Source organism: Acromyrmex echinatior, chromosome 13 (assembly GCF_024713525.1).
Source record: "Acromyrmex echinatior isolate Ae372 chromosome 13, ASM2471352v2, whole genome shotgun sequence".
NCBI lineage: Eukaryota > Metazoa > Arthropoda > Insecta > Hymenoptera > Formicidae > Acromyrmex > Acromyrmex echinatior.
The window spans coordinates 6778225-6788112 of NC_141864.1; the positions used below are offsets into that span (position 1 = coordinate 6778225).

The 9888-nt window shown below is 34.9% G+C and overlaps 1 protein-coding gene across 6 annotated transcripts in view; it reads left to right on the forward strand.

Annotated features, from left to right (window-relative positions):
• The window catches only part of LOC105150915 (agrin), a 717341-nt gene that overhangs the window by 319521 nt on the left and 387932 nt on the right, over positions 1-9888 (forward strand). The gene's annotated exons all lie outside the window — the stretch shown is intronic.

Consider the following 9888-nt stretch of genomic DNA (forward strand, 5'->3'; position numbering starts at 1 on the left):
TTTTGAATAAGATTTACAGTAAATCTCGCTACTACGTTGAATAGCTTCGATTCCAAAAAAGAGCCGCAGCTCTCGACTTCTACAGAAAGTCATAGTTGTATCATAAGGAAAGTTGCGCTCGGACTTCTTCCGGAAGGAAAACTCGTGCCGAGATTAAAATGTGCATCAAAGTTCAGAGAGGAAGAGATTAAAGCACTTCCCAAACTCGACCGAGTAATTTCGTCCAATGAGCTGGCGCCATGCAAAATTATACGAATCTTCTAATAACATCTTTAAGACGGCTGCAATAAGCCAGCATCTAAAATGCTGACTTATTTTAAATAGTACAAATAGATATTAAAGTTACATTTTGCATCAAGATCATTCTGTTTGTAAACATAATGGAGAGTGGATATATCGACTTAGTTATTTGAATTAAATCTAATTTTAGTGCAATCTTAATTTGAATTTCTGATTAGGATAGATATTTATTTAAGGAAAATAATTTTTGATTGTGTTTTTTCCTGTCATCTTTGACTTCATTCAGACACTTTTCAGGTTTGATTGAAACATCCTGTACATTCCATTCAGGAAAATAGATTTTATTAGAATTCACGTGCATTTATAATTTCTCCATAGATACTCAAAAGAGTAAATAAAAAATTCCATCCGTAAGATGATTAATATTTCTCGGCGATAAAGCGTTCTATATCAAAATATACGGTGAAACCTTCAACGACATTGAAGTTTTACCAATTAATAGCCTCTTATCCGTTTAACGAGTGAGTCGTCAATCGGAGGGAAGGACGTTCCAATATTCAGTTGAATATAGTGCGATAAAAAAAATTCTCGTCCTTTCTATCTCTCGTTATCACATGAAATACAGTCGAGTTGTTCTTGAAATATAGTCTCTGGATTTAATCAACTTATATCGTTTTTAATATCCAAATCTGTTCGAGGTACTATCGCGTACGAATTAAACTTCGCAATACGCTTCGCTTTTTTATTTCTTTAATATTCTTTCAGTGAAAGTTAAATTATTAATATAGACGGATGGTTAGGATTTACACTGTAAATCCCGAAATATAATCTCGGGTTTCAGAAAATCTATATGGCTTTTAATATCCAAATCTGTTCGAGCTATTATCGCAAACAAATCACATCTTGGGTAATATGCCTTCTTATTTATTTAATATTGTTCTTAATACAAAATTTAAATTTGTTAATATAGATGGATGGCCCAAGATATGATTCGTTTGCAATAATAGCTCTAATAAAATTAAAGATTATAAATATATGTATATATATATAATTTTTAATTTTATTTTTTTGTAAAAAAATAACTGTGATGTCGAGTACATATATATACGTACTCGATATCACAGTTATTTTACAAACGATGAAAAGGCATTGTTATCTTTCATACTTTCGCACTCAAACACATGGGTGTCTCTGTCTCGTTCTCTCGAGAGACAGTGTAACTCCCACAAGAATCAGGGTCATCATAGATTACAATTATCCGAAAATGGTCAGGTGGAGGGAAAAGGGCGGGGTAGCAGCAAGGCTGTAGAAACTCTCCTGCAGTTACGATCGCGCCAGCCGAGCGACCTTCCAGAAGTGGTATCAACAACGACCCGGAGTAATGGTTGGCCACCCACTAAATTCTAATAAATATCAACGGGTTTACAGGAAGTCGTTCCTTCGCGAACATTCTAAGTGTTATTAATCGTCGCACGCCTGGGAGAAAAGCACTTTCGATTTTGTGAGTCCCTTCGAAGAGCCAAACGTTCGCGTCATTAATATCGCATTTTCTGATGTATACAGTTTCGTAGAAATATTTAAAAATTTAACTAGGTACACAGACTGACAGACTTGAAAGTAATTTTGTTAAATTATCAGAATAATTACGTAGAACGCTCGAGTTAGTCGCTAGAATTAACAATTTTTTGCAACATGGTTCATCATGCTTGAATTTCTTATGGCCCGTATTCATAGTCGGTTCTTATATTTAAGATCGTCTTAAATACAATTTTAAGATGTCATAAATTAATCACAAAGCTGTATTAGTACCTTAAGACTTAAAATGGTCTTGAAATAAGAATGGATTATGAATACCATATAATTATTTTGACATTCCAATGAAGTTATTTTCAGATTTATGTCTATCTAAATTTCAAATATTTGAACAAAATTGTTCTTTTTGTTTAGGCATTTAAAAAGGACTCTCAATTTTTTCCGTTTATATATATTAATTGAATATGATCGTCTTTGCCAGCGGTATCTTTGATATAAAAAAATTTCTTAACATGTTAAACGCGTTTAAAATTCTCATTTAGCTGACGCATGTCAAAACTTTTTGTAGAAATACGCGAGGTACTTCTCAATTTAATAGTCGTATGATAGTCTTTGCGTAAACAATACATCCGCAAAATTATATGTCTATGCTGCATTTTTATTAGCACTGAGAGTGGCCCAATTTCCTTTTAATAATCTTGGTCTTCGTACAATAATTATAAGACTACGCGAGGGAAATGTACAACCTTTCTCCGGCCTCGACGGGATCTCCTTATTACGAAAGTACGGAGCGAGCACTACTCGGTACGCTGCGCCGGAATTACTACGAATGAAGTCCTTAATCTTAATAAACTTCAAGGTACCCGTCTTCTATCCGCCTTCGCCTCTCTTTTGCGCCCTCCGCAGTTTATCCCCTGTCAGTCGTCTCAGAATTCTCTCGCGAGAGTTCTGCGGTACCAGCCTCAGGTACCTGGGAAGGGTACCGCGGACTCGAAACGGCGATATGAACATTCCGGGCGTGGAATATCCTCGCGTCGTTAATCTGTTCGGGACGACGAGGATGAAGAAGGTGAGGCTGAGGGTAAAGCGACGTTATATTTTCCCGTCCGAGACACGAATCTTCGGCGCTCGCGCTCGCACGTGCACTAGTAGGCAAAATTCTTCGTCTTAATAAACGTCAACGCTTCCTTCCTTCCGGTTCCTGCACCCTGCGCTTCTACGTTCAAGTCGTGGCAACTTCATAGACGCGGAATGCCATATGCATATATGTTTCTTAAAGTTAATGCTACGAAAGAAATTGTATGTCACTTGCAAATGATGCAAGAAATTATATTCCATTAGCTTCATTAAAGAGATATTTTTCTTTGTGGACGCGAAGATCAACTTTTTCTGTCTTTTTTAAAAATAAAAAGATATTTATCATACTTCTCTTTATTACGTTAGAGTAGCATTTCGAATTTTTTTTTATCATTGCAGGGTTTGTAATATTTGAAATAATATTATATAATGGTACGAGCGAAAAAATATTTCTTAATATAAGCACTTTTGATATAAGTCTGTTATTTGAACTTACTCGAAATATATATATTAAATATATAATATGTATATTTATAGTTATAATATATATTAAAAGAAAAAAAATCAAAGTATTTCTTTCTCTTTCAGTATAGTTAGTATTCATACATATATATGTCTATTTAAGAAATAATAAAATGATGCTTTGAGAAAGCAAAATTTTTATTTCTGCAACTTTTGCGATTACATATTGTAATAAAAATTCATTATACACTGTATTTTTGGAAGAATTAAAGTTTATTATAAGTAGAAAAAGAAAGATATGATTGATTATTTCATATATTTTAGCAGAATTTGAGTGTGATTGGATAGCTTTTAAGAGTTCAAGGATCAATTAATCCAGAAAATGTTTCGAGAAAAAGGCACGGTTTATCGTACAATACTTTAATAAATCTTCATAATCAACCTATTCATAATCAACCTATTCTAGGATATAAAAATATTTTTCAAACTCATGAAAGGTACTTTTTTACTCTTTTCTTATTTAAGCTTTCTTGATCACAAACAATCTTCACTTGAATCTCGTTTGAGTTGAGTGAGTCGAAAACTTCATTAATTTTTCAAAGAAATATTTTTAAGACACAAAACTTAAAGAATATGCATAAAGAGGAAAGTTTCAAAGTTTTACATGAGAAAAAACTCTTAATTACGTTTCGGTATAAAAAGTGAATGATTTCAAATAGAAAATATACGAAAATGGAACGTTTATTGAGAAAGCAAAGAGAAAAAAATGTTTCAAGAGCTATAATCTCTGAGTAAAATTTATAATAAACATTGTGGTGACACGCTCATCCAGAACATAATTAGATGTTTCTACTATCTGGTCGATGAACTTTCCACAAACACACTGCCGTTCTAATTAGGACTAAATGCCAGGCGCGATAACCTCTCGAGAATCGGCTCTGACGTAACAACGTTTATCGTGCATTCCGCGTACCGAGATCTCGTGGATGCGAACTAGCCGTGTAGATCCGTACTAAATATCATCCATCGCCGTCGAAGTCCTTCAAACTCCGTCACAGTATCCTCGTACCATTCCCGGACGTATATCCGGATCGCGTCCGGACGCGTAATCCAATCCGATTGCTACATGCACGCCAGGAACTCTTGACGGAGTTCTGAAGCGGCCGACAATACCCGACGTTTCATCTTTCAAGAGTCCTCACCGGTGCATTAATCTCCGAAATATCCGCGGATGGAATTTCCCTGACGTTTGTGGATACTACGCCTCAGACATCGCAAATTACGCGGCATCCTCTTTGAACACGTGACAGCTCGTGATTCCTGCAGTTCGCATTTGACGGTTAATTAAAGATATACATAAGTTAAGGCGATTGTTTTTTTTTTATAATTAACAAATATTTCAGAACGCGTTATTATCGAATTTCCGTTTAACTTTTGGTCCTGAACCATTTCAGAATTTATCCATTCACGATTGTTTGAAAAACGTAAGATACTTAGCTCAACGATTCGCGACGCCCCGCATAGCTCTTGTAATTATATCCCGAGATCAACACCAATTAGCACCCAGGCAAATTTTGAAACGTACATTATGTATACCTAGCGGGAAGTTTCGAAGTTTAATTCTGAAGTTTATTACCTTACTTTATACGAAATTGACCGTTCAACTCCCCCGGGCATATCGTCCACGAATATTATTGTGAAAATTCGCGGAATTTTTTCCCCCACTAAATTCGTTTTCCGGCATTTCGGTAATATCAGATACCAAGGATAACTCGGCTCAAGTTTCGAAAATTGTTGAGAAAATGGTCTGGGCGCGCTATCCGGCACTGCCCGAACACATCGCTGAGCGCCACTGTTGCCGCCGGTGGTATGTCCCTCTGCAAGGTTCTTGGTAATACTCAGCCACTCGAAGGTAACTCACTATTGGACTCTCGGATTCCAACGTTCTGGAACGTAGCTCGCGTACCGCGTCCACGTCGCTCTCCGCGGTCTCGGCATTGTTTCCAAAATTGTCGAACCACGCGAGACCGTATTTAATGTTCGAATAGCGGAATCTGCTTTTAGGAATAGATGCGTCAACCGGATGACTTATACCATTGTGAATTGAGATACAAGAACTACAACTATCACATTCCTATCCAGCGCGGGGTATCAGATATTTCTATCTTATTCCAAAACCGACCTACCCTAGTCTGTTCAAAGTAACGTTCAAGTTAAAAATTAACACTCTAATTTACACTCTAAAAAATATGAGTATGGTTAATACTATATGTTATAATATATTCTCATCGTATTGATATAAGCTCCAACATAATGTGGATTTAGAATTTTAAAACCGTCTGTATTACCGATTACTTATAATTTTTGTAACAATTACTTTTTTCCTCTTTTACAGATTCGAAAATTCTTTTTCAGGATTAAAATATACATATTAATATCTGTGAGGTGGAGTTTATGCTGAGAATGACAAAAATTTTTCTTAAGATTTGAATTTTAAAATTTTTTATTATTCTTGGAATGAATTTCACCTCACAGACACATATTAATGTGTATACTTTAATCCTGGAAAAGTATTTTCGAATCTGTAAAAGAGGAAAAAAGTAATTGTTATACAAAAATTATGATTTAATCGGTAATACAGACGATTTTAATTTTGGAAAATCTTTTTTGTTAGTCTTTCGATCATAATTTCGCAAGCTCAGAATTGTGCATGTTATACACTTCCGGAGAAGATATCATTTGATACATACGACCTATAGAATTTCTGCTAAGGAAATTATAACTTGAGGTGACAGCTGTAAGAGCTGAAATAAAATAAATTTTTATTTTTTTCCCCGATTTTTTTCAATTTAGTGTGCTCAGCGTTTTTTTTATTAAGTAAAAGGATTTGATGATCTTTAAAGTCGGAAAAATTGGCAATCTGCAATTGTCGATAATTTCCATTGGTTTAGGATCCCTTTAAATCATGTCGATGTTTATATTGACACAGTAGAATTATAATATAAACATCACATGAAGTTAAATTCATATTTTTTAGAATATGGTTAATTTTCAACTTGAACGTGACTTCGGACAAATTGTTTTCAGAACCATCAATATCAAAACAATTAGAATTGTTATACATTCAACACTCATGACGTTAAATTCACATTCATATTTTTTAGAGTGTAATTACATTTGCGACCGTACTTTCCCAATATTTATTAAATGTGCATTAATAAATTCGTCGACATTTGTTCAACCAGCGCACTGCCCGTGAGTAAAATATACGGAATGCTATTCGCAAAATGATGAGAACAAACGATGTGAGGGAGGAAGAGAACGCGAGAAACAATAGTGATTCGCGGTCCAATTTCCCGTCGCACTCGAAAGACATCCGGACCATCTGGATTTTGAGTGCAGAGCCGAAAGTATTATCGTCGAATAATATGCCAGGCACTCGTCGGTTCGAGGTTTGTAATCCCAAAAGGATGGCTATATCTCTGTCTGTCGCTGTCCCTAACGCCGCTCTATCCTGCTAATCCCTGGTTCGTTCACGTTAATTGAAAACTTTGCCACTCTGTCCTCGAGCTGAGATATTAACATTCATCGTCGCGGCGCGAAGCGTCGCCTAACGCTCCATCCATTAGGAATTACACCTATTCACCCCCGTCCTCGATTCTCTCGCCTGCGATTTCGCGAGACTGTTTCAACTCGTCTTCCTTCTGTCTTCACAACCGAGATCGTCGCGCGGCTCGCCTAACAGACGTCACGACTCAATTTTAACCGATTCAGATACGGGAGGAAGTTCTGGTTCTGATTGTGATCAGACAAACAAGAATTCATCGCGTCTTATCTTTCTGTTCTTGGAATGTTTTTTCAGAATGCGGATACTTTTCTGGATTATTCTTGTTTGCGTCACAAATTAACTGTAAGATTTAGATTTGTGGTTTCTGCGTGCTTCAGTTATTAACCTGTGGCGATGTTTGGAATCGACATGCAATTTTATCAACATTCGTTAGATCGAGACGTCGATGTGAATACGAATGAGGAAAAGCGATGTGCGCTTTTCAGAAAATTGTTGAATGTTAGACAAAAATTAAGTAGACAAACATCTTATACTTAAAACGATAGAGAGATTGATTTTTTAAACTACTTTAACATTAGATCAACGTTTTTTGCTCACTAAAAAGATTAAGCGAATAAATTATTATAAAAATAAAAAAATAGAAATCAAATATTTCATCAGGATCGTATAAAGGACATAATTGTTAAAGTATCAAAAAATTTTAGAATCTGTCTTTTACAAAAATAATATTGATATAAAAAATAGAAACTATGAATGATGATTGTTACTTCTAATGTTAACTTGTTTCAACTACCTTGCTTAAATTTAACAAATTTTCTATGAAGACTATATTCTCGTCGATCGATAGTCAGCTGGCCTAAAAGACTGTTAGTCCTTGGAATACCTCGATAATTACATGTCAGAGTCGACAGGTAGTTATAATACAATATGCTAAGCTTTGAACCGTGACGCGCGTCAAAGTGGAAGCTTCATGCGCATCATGCGCAGCACCGTCTCCGTGGTTGCTTCAACACTATATGGTACAACAATGTATTCCGCGTTAGAGGAAAAAATTTTAACACGTTATAAAAATCAATTTTCCGATACACCTTACTGCAAATTACACGACACCTTACAGCCACGATTAATGTTCCTTACGGCAAAACTGTTGTCTTTATTTAGAGCGATAATATGATGACGTCGTATAATTCTGCGAAAATGTCGTATCTTGTGTACCTCGTTCGTCAGCAAGGAGAGTTGAAATATTCGTAGTTTTCCTTCTGCGTGAAAACTCTGCTGGCGTAGATATTTGTCGTTCTGGGAAAGCAAGAATGAAAAGCTGATAAGAAAAACTCGGAGTAACTCGGCATAGGCCGAGGAGAATTGACATCATCCGTGCATCTTTAGGACACCTTTCATTGCGTCCGCAAAATTAACTTTTAAAGTGCTTTAAAGAGTAAGCTCCGACAGACCGGAGTTTATTACTCAATTTGGATGATGAACGAACGGAGCGGAAAAGAGAAAAAAATCTTAGTCATAACGTGCGCGCAAGTATCTTCGTCCCGGATGAGAATCTACGTGGATTAAAAGGATTAACGAATGTTATCTTGGTGGAAAGAGAAAATAGGAAAAGATGTTTAGAGAAAGTGATATATATATATATATATATATATATATATATATATATAATATGTATATTCACGTACTTAGTTAAAATTAGCTACGTTTTGCATCGTAATTACTGATAAATATTAATAGCAATCGTAAAAAGAAGAATCCTGTGTTATTTAACCGAAATTGAACAATTTATTTAATTTATTCTCTGTTGCTTATATTTTATTACAGCGCTGAGAAATCGTAAAAGCTGTTTCTGCAAAGTAAACTAAATATTTTAATTGACGTTAGAAGAGAGAGCAATTTTATGGAATGTCAAACAGAACAGTAGCATTTCTGCTTAAGTCGCGTTACAGATTTAACAGTAATTAGTCGTCCAATTAACGGAGCAGTAACGAAGTAGAAATTCATTCTGCATTCTGGTTCAATTTCTTGACATACTCTCATTGGAATTGCATAACTGTACCTGCGTTTAACGAGGAAGTTAAATATTTGTCTATATAATATCATAACTGTAAATAGTACATTGATATTATATAAAATAAATTTTTTATTGAAATTTGATTTACATATATTTGCGTTAGAAGATGCTTGATTTAAATTTTATTTGTATTGTATTTTGTTTTTCCTGTTTTTCTATAAAATATGTTGTATAATATTATTTGCCTGTGAAAAAGAAAAGAGGAGCAGGGGGAGAGAGAAAGAGAGGGGATAGGATCACGTATACAAGTGTACAGTTAATGCAGACACGACCGCGCCTGCTGCTTTAAATTAATGAAAACTACTTTCGGAGATAAATTAATATCTGCTCGGCTACGCGCTGTATTTTATGACGTAAATAACCGTCGGCGTTGGATCGGTGTCCCGCGCGACTGCAGCCGAGTAATTTATTAATTTCAAAATTTAATCTGTCGACATTTCTCACAAGTAACTCAGTCAATAACGACATTAATCTACAAGCAGTACTGTAAATAAAGAAAAAACGCCGTGTCCTACACAGATAAATCTGTAAAACGGCTCTAATTTTAATGTCCCCGGATTTCTCCATCTACGGTCAGATTGGTAATTATTATTGCGAAATCATTTTTGGATTTACAAGTATATGTATATGAGATGCAATTGTTAAATTAAATTGTATGCATTTAAAGCGTTATTAAATTGGCAAATTCACGTTTCCAATTAAATCATTTCAATCCATAATTGTTCGTGGTAGATAGTGTGGAAGATTCTATCTTTGCGATAATCTTAAAGTTTGGAAACAATAGAAGAGATTTTTTTTCTTTATGGTTAATAAAATAATGTTTTTCCTCATAACAAGCTAAATAATTAACAAAGTGTCACAAAGATTTGACGGATATAACACTTTATAGAGTAAGAAATTAAATCTAATCTTTGCAATAAATTTGGAACTCAAT